This window comes from Nicotiana attenuata, unplaced genomic scaffold, assembly GCF_001879085.1.
Source record: "Nicotiana attenuata strain UT unplaced genomic scaffold, NIATTr2, whole genome shotgun sequence".
Lineage (NCBI taxonomy): Eukaryota > Viridiplantae > Streptophyta > Magnoliopsida > Solanales > Solanaceae > Nicotiana > Nicotiana attenuata.
The window spans coordinates 370,626-385,789 of record NW_017670415.1 but is presented as its reverse complement, the minus strand read 5'-3'; the positions used below and the strand labels follow the sequence as shown (position 1 = coordinate 385,789).

The 15,164-nt window shown below is 40.5% G+C and overlaps 1 long non-coding RNA gene across 1 annotated transcript; it reads left to right on the top strand.

Moving 5' to 3' along the window:
- Nucleotides 1-1,489: 1,489 nt before the first annotated feature.
- On the top strand, nt 1,490-2,109 carry LOC109239113. The gene is made up of 2 exons (XR_002069850.1): nt 1,490-1,600; nt 1,872-2,109. It is a non-coding gene; the product is annotated as an uncharacterized LOC109239113 (long non-coding RNA).
- Nucleotides 2,110-15,164: the final 13,055 nt, after the last annotated feature.

The window sequence follows — 15,164 nt, the reverse complement described above, 5'->3', positions numbered from 1 at the left end:
TTGCAAAAGAAAAATGTGCTATTTGAGGTTTGAACCTTTGACCTCTTAAAGAAAAATCAAGTACATTACCAACACACCAAGATACTATTTAAGTCAAGTGGTGTCATTTTTTCCTACTTATCTGTTTCCGTACAGTATAAATACATATATTTAGTAAAAATTTTCGACGAAGCGGTGTCGCATGACACCAGTTCGGTAAGCGTAAATCTGCCCCTGCTTCTGAAGATGATGCAACCTTCTTCAGGTAAGTAAACTTTTCACACTTTATTGTTCATGGGCGGAGGCTCTTTGTTGCACATACACAAAAAGATTAGATTATTCTGCAGTATTTTGAGATTCTTATTGTCTTTGTAAAGCTTCTAAATAGTATTTAATGTTGTTGAATTGTTTCACCTCATTAAAACATAGTAGTTAGAATTGGGACACATTTATTTAAGTACTTCCTAGCACGCCTCTTTCCGTATGGGTCTCATTCTTTTCCTTAAGTCTAACGTGTGGAAGTTCCATGTGTAAATGGGTGGTAGTAAGATTCAAAACTGAGACTTCTGCCTATGTTAGCACTGTGTTGAGTGCGTGACCACCTCTTCTTAAAATATTACAAACACATCACATACTGATTACCCTTTTATCAGCTTTATCATGTTAGATTTTTTGATGTCAATTGTCCAAGGGATAAGGAAGGCCTCTAGAGGGTACTTTTTCTGTTTTTTGTTCCTGGTACAGAGTAATCTTTGTGTCCTTGATATTCAGATTACATGAATGATTTATCTATACATGATGTGTTTAGTAATAGACTAGTCCACAATATGCATAAGTACGTGTTATTCTTGGAGATTAAGCTTTATGTTGGATGTGATTTATGCTGAATGCACATTTTCTTTTGCTTAGACCTCATGGTGACCCACAAATGATGCGCCTTGGTGCATACTTAGTGCTTGTGCTCCGATACTTGCTCGAAGATCAAATGAAGGATGAGTTTAGAGAGAAATTACTGACAGTTGGTGACCTCATTCTTCACATGTAAGTATTACGCAGCATCTTCTTTTTGTTAGTGGTATTTAGAAAGTAGAGCCAACTAGCAGTGTATCAATAGTACTTTACATACATAGGAGTAAAAGTGTAAATATAAAAATTCTTATTCACTTTCAAGCTGGAGTTACATTGGAAATCTCTCGATTAGATGCTTGGTATTCTGGCAGCGATGGTTCTATTGAAGGCCCTGCAACCTACATAGTGCATGGTCTTTGTTGTAGGTGTTGCATCCCTGAAGTTGTTCTGCGGTGTATGCGGTGAGCTTGATATTCAAACTCATAATTTCTCATTATTTACAATATTGTGTGTAGGCTATCACCTAGAGCAAAATTCCTATTCCATAAATTTTCATTTATCTTATTTGACAATTCTGAAAATTTGAATAGAAGCAAAAACTTCAAGGACGTGTCTGTTTGTACTCTCAGTTGTGATCTGTTGAACTCATTTGTAGGTCTGTGTGTCGCTTGTCGGGTCTGGTAATCCACCTAATACCCATGATGAGTTGATCAACCTTGCCACAAATCCTGAAACAGGGTTCATTCGTCTCTTCAGTCAGCATCAATTGCAGGTATTACTGTTTGGCTTGTACCCTTTATGCACAGGAAAAGAGATAATAGAGTTTTCCTACAGCTGAATGACTGTTAGGTTGGACAAAGTCTCATCAGTTCTCATGCATACACCATTTGTAGCATTAATATATTTGTAGGATTTGTAGCATTAATATATTTGTTGTCTTGGTCTTTTGATAAAGTAGATCTGTGGTCTTGTTAGTCGGTTAATTTGATTTGTTGGGCAATAATTAGATCTTGCTATTAAAGTTGAAGCTACTTTTCATACAGGAGTTTTTGTTATTTGAGAGGGAATATACAATATACAAAATGGAACTCGAGGAGGAGCCAACCGCTTGATTTGAGGAGCTTAAATACTTGACAGGCTTGTTTGAATTTGAGTTATGGTTTACATTTTTGTAGTCTATCAAAATTAGGTTCTTTTTTGGATGGTTGTTACCTATTATATTGTTACATTAAATATAATATTTGTTTTTATTGTTATTTAAAATCTGAATATATCGTATCGTTAAATCCGTTGTTACATAACGATATAAAAACCTTTTATGTAACAATCAATTTTGTGTGCTAGCGTCGCTATTGTTTTTTTTCCTCATCTTGCCCTTACTATAATTCTATTGTACTTTTTGCTTTATCTTATTTAATAATTACTCAACTTCATAATCTACTTTTTTTTATACATATTGTACACTTATATTTCAATTGTTGGTGTACTGCCATTATGAAACCATGAAAAATGGTACAATCTATTCAAATATTTTATTCATTAAAAAACTGTACGATAGGTTAGAAATAGATACGTAACTATCATTCAAACAAGTTGTAACTACTGGTGTGTTTGGTAGGAAGAAAAATATTTTTCGGATTTTTTTTTCAATGTTTGGTTGGCTTAAATATTTTGGAAAATATTTTCCTTATGAACTCATTTTCCTCCAATTGAAGGAAAATATTTTCCCTACCAAGAGAATAAAAAATATTTTTCAAAACTCTTTTTCTACCTTCTCCACCCCCACCAATCCTCACCAACCCATCCCCACACTGCTACCCATATCCCCTCCCCACCCCTTATCTATCACGACCCGAATTTTCCACCCTCGAGGGTCGTGATGGCGCCTACTAGTGAGAGCTCGGCAAGCCAACCAACTGAATTATTTGACTTGTTTCCATTTTTAAATTCGTTAACAACTTAGAACCAACAATTAATAAACAACTTAATTAAACAAGCGGAAGAATAAATATCAAGTTAAATAGCACTACTAATACCAACTCATAACAAAACCACCCAAGATTTGGTGTCACAACTTCACAGACTGTCTAAGAGTACTACAAATAAAAGGTCTGAAAGAAATAACAAAATACTGTCTCTGGAACTACATAAGAGAAGCAGCAAAATAGATAGAGGGAGACGCCAAGGCCTGCGGACGCCTGCAGGACTACCTCGGGTCACCTGATAAGCAAGAAGTTGAAACCTCACTGCGGTCCAAAATCTGCAGCACTGGGATCAGCACAAAAGAGTGCAGAGTGTAGTATCAGCACAACCGACCCCATGTGCTGGTAAGTGCCTAACCTAACCTCGGTGAAGTAGTGACGAGGCTAGGACCAGACTGCCAATAAACTTGTGCAGATAAATAATGTACAGCGGAAAAACAAAAGCAGAAACACATATAATCAATGATGGGAGAGGGGGAACATGCAGCGGGGAAATACCAAATAGCAACAAGAGAACAGCAGTTAAATATATAGATCGCCACAATTCAATTATCAACAAGAAAAAAAAAATCAAACAAGTGCACGGCATTACCCTTCATGCTTTTACTCTCGTCCTCACCATAAAATCAATATAAACTGCACGGCATCACCCTTCGTGCTTTTACTCTCATCCTCACTATAATATCAATATAATAGGCACGGAATGGTACATCGTGCGTCACGGCATCACCCTTCGTGCTTTACACTCTTCCTCACCCAAACAACAAACACAAACAATAAGGGCAAGGAATAAATGAATCATAATATAATCCCGGCTAGGGAACAACATCAAAACCACAACGTCCCGGCAAGGGAATAACATTTAAAGCCACAACGTCATGGCAAAGGAGCATTAATACCATAAACCTCTTCTCATTTTCACCTTTACCTTAAAACTTAGTTCACAATTCGAGCCAATGCTCTTCAATATACAAATACCAATATTCTTCCCACAAACCTTGCTCGTCAATAGCAATTACCACATTGAACATGAACAATACAAACGCTGTCACATAAAACACGACATAAGACTCACGGGCATGCTTGACACCAACGTATAGATACTCGTCACCATGCTTATACGTCGTACTCAACACATAACACATAGCATATAAGACCAAACTCCTATTCCCTCAAGCTAAGGTTAGACCAAACACTTACCTCGATGCCTCGTACACAGTTCAAGCCTTAACTATAGCTTTACCTCTTGATTCCATCACCAATTCGCTCGTATCTAGTCACAAGTTACTTAATTACATCAATAAATGTTGAAAGAACCAATTCTAATGCATGAAAATAAGTTTTGTAAAGTTTTTCCCAAAAAGTCAAAAATCGACCCCGAGCCCACATGGTCAAAATCCGAGGTTCGAACCAAAACCCGACTACCCATTCACCTACGAACTCAAATATATAATTTATTTTGAAATCGGACCTCAAATCGAGGTCCAAATCCCTAAAATTTGAAAAACCTAGGTTCTACCCAAAACACCCAATTTTCCCCATTAAAATCATTGATTTTGAGTTGAAATCATGTGAAAAGATGGTAAGGATTGAAGAAAACTAGTTAGAAACGACTTACAATTGATTTGGAGAAGAAGTTGCCTTTGAAAAATCGCCCTAGAGTGTTTATGTTTTGAGAAGATGTGAAAAATGGTTAAAAATTCGTCTAAGTATGGATTTTACAGGTCTCTGGTGTCGCAATTGCGAACCCTGGTCGCAATTGCGAACCAGACTCTGCTATCATCGCATTTGCGAAGAAAAATGTCGCATTTGCTACACAACTAATTTTCAGGTCTCCTTCGCATTTGCGATAGACCTCTCGCAAATGCGAAGTCGCATTTGCGATAAAACTGTTGCATTTGCGACGACTGGGCTACAACTGGAGGATCGCATTTGCGGTATTTTCATCGCATTTACGAGGTACGCTGGCCTGGGCTATTTTGCATTTTCGACATAGCCTTCGCATTTGCGAACTCGCATTTGCGAGCCATGCGAAGCCTGCAGGCCTGCAATAGAACATCTGAAACATGCAATTTTCCCAAGTCCGATTCTACTCCGTGGCCTATCCAAAACTCACCCGAGCCCTCGGGGCTCCAAACCAAACATGTACACTAACCCAAAAATATCATACGAACTCGCTCGTGCATTCAAATCACCAAAATAACATCAACAACTATGAATGTAGCACCAAAATCATGAAATCACTCAAGAACATCAAATTTTCTAATTTTTCCCAAATAAGGTCCGTTTCACGTCATTTCAAGTCTGTTTCTTACCAAATTTCACAGACTCAACTTAAATCACAAATTAGACCTGTACCGGGCTCCAGAACCAAGATACGGGCCCGATACCATCAACTTTCAAACACATTTCATTTTCAAAAACTCATGTATTCTTCAGAAAATAATTTTCTTCAAAAATTTATTACTCGGGTTAGGGACCTCGAAATTCGATTCCGGGCATACTCCCAAGTACCATATTTTCTTACGGACTTCCCGGGATCGTCAGAACACAGATTTGGGTCCGTTTACTCAAAATATTGACCGAAGTCAACTTAAATTCACTTTAAAGGCAAAATTTATTATTTTTCATTGATTTTCATATAATGGCTTTCCGGCTACGCGCCCGGACTGCGCACGCAAATCAAGGTGAGGTAAAAAGGAGGTTTTTAGGCCTCGAAACGCTGAATTTGTTTCTAAAACAAGTGTTGACTTTTTGGGTCATCACCTTAACCCATCTTAAATAGAAATATTATTAAGAATACTTTCCTTTAATGTTGTAGATAGAGTACCTTTTTTTAATTTCAACAAAATGAGTATTTTCTTTTCGTGATGTAAAACGGTGTTTTCTTTCATTTTAACAAAAAAAGTACTTTTTTTTTCATGATGCAAGTATTTTGTTTCATTTCAACAAAATGAATATCTTTTTTTTATGATTGAAAAATATATTTTCTTTCATTCAACAAAAAAAGTACGTTCTTTTTTCGATGTATAAAAGTATTTTCTTTCAACTCAACAAAATAATGATGTAAAAAAGTATTTTCGTTCTTTACAACTAAAAAGGTACTTTTTTTAATGTATGTATTATTANGCAAGCCAACCAACTGAATTATTTGACTTGTTTCCATTTTTAAATTCGTTAACAACTTAGAACCAACAATTAATAAACAACTTAATTAAACAAGCGGAAGAATAAATATCAAGTTAAATAGCACTACTAATACCAACTCATAACAAAACCACCCAAGAATTGGTATCACAGCTTCACAGACTGTCTAAGAGTACTACAAATAAAAGGTCTGAAAGAAATAATAAAATACTGTCTCTGGAACTACATAAGAGAAGCAGCAAAATAGATAGAGGGAGACGTCAATGCCTGCGGACGCCTGCAGGACTACCTCGGGTCACCTGATAAGCAAGAAGTTGAAACCTCACTGCGGTCCGAAATCTGCAGCACTGGGATCAGCACAAAAGAGTGCAGAGTGTAGTATCAGCACAACCGACCCCATGTGCTGGTAAGTGCCTAACCTAACCTCGGCGAAGTAGTGACGAGGCTAGGACCAAACTGCCAATAAACTTGTGCAGATAAATGATGTACAGCGGAAAAATAAAAGCAGAAACACATATAGTCAATGATGGGAGAGGGGGAACATGCTGCGGGAAAATACCAAATAGCAACAAGAGAACATCAGTTAAATATATAGATCGCCACAATTCAATTATCAACAAGAAAAAAAAATCAAACAAGTGCATGGCATTACCCTTCGTGCTTTTACTCCCGTCCTCACCATAAAATCAATATAAACTGCACGGCATCACCCTTCGTGCTTTACACTCTTTCTCACCATGAAATCAATATAATAGGCATGGAATGGTACATCGTGCAGCACGACATCACCCTTCGTGCTTTACACTCTTTCCTCACAAAACAAACAATGCACGGCATCACCCTTCGTGCTTTAACTCTCTTCCTCAGCCAAACAACAATCACAAGGCAAATAGGGTAAGGAAATAGAGGAAATTTGCAATAAGAATCCCGGCAAGGGAGCAACAAGTCAACAGTTAAATCCCGGCAAGGGAACAACATCAATAACATCAACATCCCGGCAAGGGAGATAACAAATAAATCAACAATAGCCCGGCAAGGGTGACAACATAATGATCTCTTCTCTTTCTCACTTTTACTTCACAATTCACTTCACAACTCGAGCCAATGCTCTAGAGGTTCAATTATCACTTATACCTTCACAACTCATTTCACAACTCGAGCCAATGCTCTAAAAGTTAAATTGTCACTTATACTTTCACAATTCGTTATACAACTTGAGCCAACGCTCCTCAATGTTCATATGTCACAATTCTTTCCACAAACATTATACAACAATAGAAACCATCACCAAGGCATGAAAGATAATGAGGTCATGATAATCATAATATAAAGACTCACGGGCATGATAGACACCAACGTATAGATACTCGTCACCATACCTATACGTCGTACTCAACAATTACCACATAGCAAATAGGACTCGACTCCTAATCCCTCAAGCTAAGGTTAGACCAAACACTTACCTTGATACCACGAACACAATTCACGATTCATTTATAGCTTTACCCCTTGATTCCGCCACCAATTCGCTCGTATCTAGTCACAAGTTACTTAATTACATCAATAAACGCTAAATGAATCAATTTGAATGCATGAAAATGGATTTTCCAAAGTTTCACCCAAAAAGTCAAAATCCCCCCCGGGCCCACATGGTCAAAACCCGAGGTTCCAACCAAAACCCGATTACCCATTCCCCCACGAACTCAAATATACAATTTGTTTTGAAATCGGACCTCAATCGAGGTTCAAATCCCCAATTTTTGAAAAACCTAGGTTCTACCCAAAACGCCTAATTTCCTCCATGAAAATCATTGATTTGAAGTTGAAATCATGTTAAAAGATGTAAATGATTGAAGAAAACTAGTTAAAAATGACTTATAATCGATTTGGAGAAGAAAGGTTGTTTGAAAAATCGCCTCTTATGTTTTTGGGGTCTTAAAAATTGAAAAATAACTGAAAATCCCGTCTAAATATACTGCTCTAAGATGCCCTGTGCGGACCGCACAAAATCAACCCCGGCCTCACAGGCTTCCTGTGTTCTGCAGTGATAGGTCATAGTATTTTGGCCATAACTTTCTGTCATGACCCGGATTTTCCACCCTCGGGAGTCGTGATGGCGCCTACTAATGGGAGCTAGGCAAGCCAAATTTAATTACTCTTCATTAGTAACATAATCCCTTTTTAACATTTATCGGCAATAATATAAAAGCAACAAAATTAAATAATAAGCGGAAGTCTTAAATTATAGAAAATTGAATCGAAATGCAGAAAAATTCAACATAAACCTCTACCCAAGACTGGTGTCACAATACTCACGAACTACTAAGAATACTAAATACAATCGTCTGAAAGAGAACATAAACTGTTTGTCTCGAATACAATGAGATAACAGACTAAAATAAAGGATAGAGGAGACGCCGGGCCTGCGGATGCCTGCAGGGCTACCTCGATGTCTCGCTGGACTGAAGGCCTGCTCCCAAACTACTGCTGCTGCTGTCCGTAACCTGGATCTGTGCAAAATAGCACAGAGTGTAGCATCAGCACAACCGACCCCATGTGCTGGTAAGTGCCTAGCCTAACCCCGGCGAAGTAGTGACGAGGCTAGACCGGACTACCACATAAACCTGTGCAGTTATATATACATATACGGCGGGATCGAGATACAGGGACAAGTAATCAATATGGGAGGGGGAGCATGCTATGGGGAAATAACAATTTCAAGTAAAAGTCATCCAGTAACGAAGGAAATAACACAACTCAGACATTAATAAAGAAACAGAAAGCAACAAGTGCACNCCTTTCTCAATACCACGGATTTTCTCACTATTTCAATCATAACATTGTTCAAGAATACACATTATCAAATTAGACTCACGGTCATGCTCGTCACCATGCCTATACATCGTACCCAACAAGAAACACATAGCAAATATGACTAATCTCCTAATCCCTCAAGCTAAGGTTAGACCGACCACTTACCTCAAACTTCCACGGCCAATTCAATCCCCAATTACCGCTTTTCCTCTCGAACTCGGCTCCAACTCAATCAAATCTATACAATAAGGACTTTATAATATCAATATATGCTAAACAAATCAAACCCAATGCTTAATTATAGATTTCCAAGCTTTCTTCCCAAAAATTCCAAAATCGCCCCCGGGCCCGCTTGGTCAAAACACGAGGTTCGGACAAAAATCAAATCCCCCATTCACCCACGAGCCCGACTATATAACTTGTTTTCAAATTCGACCCCAAAACGAGGTCTAAATCAAAAAAATATAGAAAACCCTAACTCTACACATTTCCCCCAATTTCTACCCAAAATCACATGATTTGAGCTTAGGAATTTGACAAATAGTTATGGAAAATGAAGAAAACAAGTTAAACAATACTTACTCAAGGAGCTTTGGTGAAAAGATGTTCTAAAAATCGCCTAGAAGCTTTGGAGAAGAAAGGGTTCGTGTATTTGGTGAGAATTTCCCGTCACTGTTCTGTTTTGGGCATTTTAAATAACTGGGCGAATTTGCCTTTCGCGTTCGCGGAATCAAGGTCGCATTCGCGAAGGGTTGGCTTAACAGACAATCGTGTTCGCGATGAGAAGGACGCGAACGCGAAGAGAAGGACTGGGGGGGTCCAGGGGATTGGTCTACGCGAACGCGTTGACCTATACGCGAACGCGATGAGGTAAGGCTGGGACCCTACGCAAACGCGGTCCAGCCATCGCGAACGCGGAGAAGGAAAGAGGGCTGGGCCATCAGAGTTCAAAGACTTTATGCGAACGCGAGGAAGGACTCGCTCGAGGCTTCGCGAACGCGAACAAGGCGTCGCGAACGCGAAGAAGGAAAGACCTGAGCACCTGATGCAGATTTTCTGCAACTTTTCTAAGTTCAAAACCACCCCGGAACACCTCCGAAACACTCCCGAGCCCTCGGGGCTCCTAACCAAACACATACACTAACTCAACAACATCCTACGAACTTAACCATGCGATCAAATCGCCAACATAACATCAAAATCGATGAATCAAGCCTCAAAATCACTAGTTTTTCTTCAAACTTCATAAACTTTCAAATTTAGAGTTTTAAGTCCGAAACACGTCAAACGACGTCCGATTTCAACCAAACTTCACAGAAATATCTTAAAACACATATAAGACCTGTACCGGGCGCCGAAACCAAAATACGGGCCCGATACCAACACGTTCTAATCAATTTTCATTTCCACTTTCCTTAACAATTTCAGAAAAACAATTTATTTTAAAAATTCATTTCTCGGGCTCGGGACCTCAGTTTTCGATTCCGGGCATATGCCCGAGTCCCATATTTTTCTACGGACCCTGCGAGACCGTCAAATCACGGGTCCGGGTCCGTTTTCCCAAAATATTGACCGAAGTCAAATATATTCATATTAATATCAAAATTTAGCGTTTTTCACACAGAATTCATATTTAAGCTTTCTTGCTACACGCCCAGACTGCGCACGCAAATCGAGGCAACCTTAAATGAGGTTTTCGAGGCCTCGGAAGCACGGAATGAATAAGAAAATAGGTGATGACCTTTTGGGTCGTCACAACTCTTCATTAATAACATAATCCCTTTTAACATTTATCGGCAATCATATAAAAGCAACAAAATTAAATAATAAGCGGAAGTCTTAAATTATAGAAAACTGAATCGAAATGCGGAAAAATTCAACATAAACCTCTACCCAAGACTGGTGTCACAATACTCACGAACTACTAAGAATACTAAATACAATCGTCTGAAAGAGAACATAACTGTTTGTCTCGAATACAATGAGATAACAGACTAAAATAAAGGATAGAGGAGACGCCGGGCCTGCGGACGCTTGCAGGGCTACCTCAATGTCTCGCTGGACTGAAGGCCTGCTCCCACATAACTACTGCTGCTGTCCGAAACCTGGATCTGTGCAAAATAGCACAGAGTGTAGCATCAGCACAACCGACCCCATGTGCTGGTAAGTGCCTAGCCTAACCCCGGCGAAGTAGTGACGAGGCAAGACTGGACTACCACATAAACCTGTGCAATTTCATATATATATATATATATATATATATATATATATATATAGCAAAAATCGAAATACAAAGGCAGATAAACAGTATGGGAAGGGGAGCATGCTGTAGGGGACAACAATTTCCAAATAAGAGTCGTTCAGTAACGAAAGAAATAATACAACTCAATCATAAGTAATGAAAACAGAAATCAACAAGTGCACGGCATCACCCTTCGTGCTTTTACTCTCATACTCACCAAGCAATAACATGTGCACGGCATCACCCTTCGTTCTTTTACTCTCGTTCCTCACATATAATCAATAGAATCGGCACGGAATGGTACATCGTGCGGCACGACATCATCCTTCGTGCTTTAACACTCTTTCCTCACAATAAGTGAACAATGCACGGCATCACCCTTCGTGCTTTACACTCTTTCCTTATAATAAACAAACAGTGCACGACATCACCCTTCGTACTTTATCACTCTTCCTCACCCAAATAACATTCACAAATAAGGGGCAAGGAGATAAACAAATAATGACGGAAATCCCGGCAAGGGAATGCAATTAAACAGTTAAATCCCGGCAACGGAACAATACCAACAAGCTTCCACATCCCGGCAAGGGAGAAAATCAACAAAACAACAAAACATCCCGTCAAGGGAATAAACCAATAACTCTTTCTCTTTCTTTCACTTTCATCTCATAGTTCACATTATCACTGGAGCCAATGCTCCAAAGATTTACTTATCTCATATACCTTCACAATTTGTATTTCAACTCGAGCCAACGCTCCACGAAGTTTAAAGATCACAATTCCTTTCACATACTCTTTACAACATATAGGGGTCATCAATTAAGCATGGAAGTTATAACAAAAACCAAATATTCGCAAAATAAGGACTCACGGTCATGCTAGACACCAATGTATAGATGCTCGTCACCATGCCTATACAACGTACTCGACAATTAGCAAGTAGCAAATAAGACTCAACTCCTATTCCCTCAAGCTAAGGTTAGACCAAACACTTACCTCAACTTCCACGGCCAAATCAATCCACAACAACCGCTTTCCCCCTCGAATTCGGCTCCAACTCAATCAAATCTATACAATAATGACTTCAATACATCAATAAATGCTAAACAATACGAACCCAATGCCTAATTATAGCTTTTCCATCATTTTTCCCAAAAACTCAAAAATCGACCCCGGGTCGCTTGGTCAAAACACGAGGTTCGGACCACAATCAAATCCCCCATTCACCCACGAGCCCGAATATATAATTTGTTTTTCTAATTCGACCCCAAAACGAGGTCTAAATCAAGAAAATCCAAAAAGCCCTAACTCTACCCATTTTCCCCAATTTCTACCCTAAATTACATGTTTTAGGCTTAGGAATTCAACAAATATTGATGGAAAATGAAGAAAACGAGTTAAGATTTACTAACCCAAGAAGTTTTGGTGAAAGGGAGCTTCAATGGACGCCTAAAGACCTTGGAGAAGAAGGAGCTCGTGTGTTTTTATGAAAATCCCGCAATACACTGATTCTGGAAATTAAAATATAACTGGGCAAAAATTGCCCTTCGCGTTCGCGGAAAGGGGATCGCGTTCGCGAAGGGTAACTTATCAGACCATCGCGTTCGCGATGGGAGGAGTGCGAACGCGAAGAGGAAATCTGGGGGGTCCAGTACTTGGCCTACGCGAACGCGTGGACCCTTACGCGAACGCGATGAAGGAGCCATATAAACTACGCGAATGCGAGAGTATCAATGCGAACGCGGTGAGGAAAATGAAGGCTAAGTCTTCAGAGTCAAATGACTCTACGCGAACGCGAGTCAGGAGCACGAACACGATGAAGGGAAAAGTCAGAGCTTCGCGAACGCGAAGGAGGCGTCGCGAACGCGAAGAAGGAACTGGGTCTGCAACAGCTGAAGAATTTCTGCAACTTTCCTAAGTCCGAAATCACTCCGAAACACACCCGAGCCCCCGGGGCTCCTAACCAAGCACATACACTAACTCAACAACATCCTACGAACTTAACTGTGCGATCAAATCGCCAAAATAACATCGAAAACAACGAATCAGGCCTCAAAATCACTAGTTTTTCCTTAAACTTTCAAATCTAGAGTTTTGAGTCCGAAACACGTCAAACGACGTCCAATTTCAATCAAACTTCACAGAAATATCTTAAACCACATATAAGACCTGTACCGGGCGCAGGAACCAAAATACGGGCCCGATACCAGCACATTCTAACCAATTTTCATTCCAATTTTCCTTAGTAATTTCAGAAAAACAATTTTACTCAAAAATTCATTTCTCGAGCTTGGGACCTCGGAATTCGATTCCAGGCATACGCCCAGGTCCCATATTTTCCTACGGACCCTCCGGGACCGTCAAATCACGGGTCCGGGTCCGTTTACCCAAAATGTTGACCAAAGTCAAATTTACTCATTTTATTATCAAATTTTAGAATTTAACACAAAATTTCATATTTAAGCTTTCCAGCTATGCGCCCGGACTGCGCACGCAAATTGAGGCAACTATAAATAAGGTTTTCAAGGCCTCGGAAGCATGGAATGAGTAAGAAAATAGGTGATGACCCCTTTGGGTCGTCACATTCTCCACCTCTAAAACAACCGTTCGTCCTCGAACGGACAAAAGAAAGAAGTACCTGAGTCGGGGAATAGATGGGGATAACGGCTCCGCATATCGAACTCGGACTCCCAGGTCGATGCCTCGGGAGGCTGACCTCTCCACCGAACACGAACAGAAGGGAAACTCTTGGATCTCAACTGACGAACCTGCCGGTCTGGAATAGCTACCGGCTCCTCCTCATAAGATAAGTCCTTCTCCAACTGGAGAGTGCTGAAATCTAACATGTGGGCTGGACCGTCGTGATACCTCCGAAGCATGGATACATGAAAAACTGGATGCACGGCTGATAAGCTAGGCGGCAATGCAAGTCTATAAGCCACCTCCCTCACTCGGTCAAGAATCTCAAACGGACCAATAAACCTAGGGCTAAGCTTGCCCTTTTTCCCAAATCTCATCACGCCCTTCATAGGCGACACTCGGAGCAATACCCGCTCACCAACCATGAAAGCTACATCTCGAACCTTACGATCTGCGTAGCTCTTTTGCCTGGACTGAGCTGTACGAAGCCTATCTTGAATGATCCTGACCTTGTCCAAGGCCTCCTGAACCAAATCCGTACCCAACAACCGAGCCTCTCCCGGCTCAAACCATCCAACCGGAGATCGACACCGTCTACCATATGACGCCTCATAAGGAGCCATCTGGATACTCGACTGGTAGTTGTTGTTGTAGGCAAACTCTGCTAAAGGCAAGAACTGATCCCATGACCCTCCAAAGTCAATAACACAAGCTCGGAGCATATCCTCCAATATCTGAATAGTCCGCTCGGACTGTCCATCCTTCTGAGGATGAAATGCTGTACTCAACTCAACCTGGGTGCCTAACTCTCGCTGAACTGCTCTCCAGAAACGCGAGGTAAACTGCGTGCCTCGGTCCGAAATGATAGATACCGGCACACCATGAAGGCGAACAACCTCCCGGATATAGATCTCAGCTAACCTCTCGGATGAATAGGAGACTGCTACAGGAATGAAATGCGCCGACTTGGTCAGCCTATCAACAATGATCCAAACTGCATCGAACTTCTTCCGGGTCAACAGAAGTCCAGTAACGAAGTCCATAGTGATCCTCTCCCACTTCCACTCAGGAAACTCAATCCTCTGAAGTAAACCACCAGGCCTCTGATGCTCATACTTAACTTGCTGACAATTCAAACACCGCGCCACATATGCCACAATATCCTTCTTCATTCTACGCCACCAATAATACTGCCGCAAATCCTGATACATCTTCGCGACGCCCGGATGAATAGAATACCGGGAACTATGGGCCTCCTCTAAGATCAACTCCCGAAGTCCATCCACATTGCCGCACACAAACTCGCCCCTGCAATCTCAAGACTCCATCAGCATCCAATGTAACCTGCTTGGCACCTCCTCACTGCACCGTGTCTCTAAGGACACACAAATGGGGATCATCAAACTGCCGATCACGGATACGCTCCAATAATGAAGAACGAGCGACCGTGCAAGCTAATACTCGGCTAGGCTCATAAATATCCAACCTCAAAAATTGATTGGCCAAAGCCT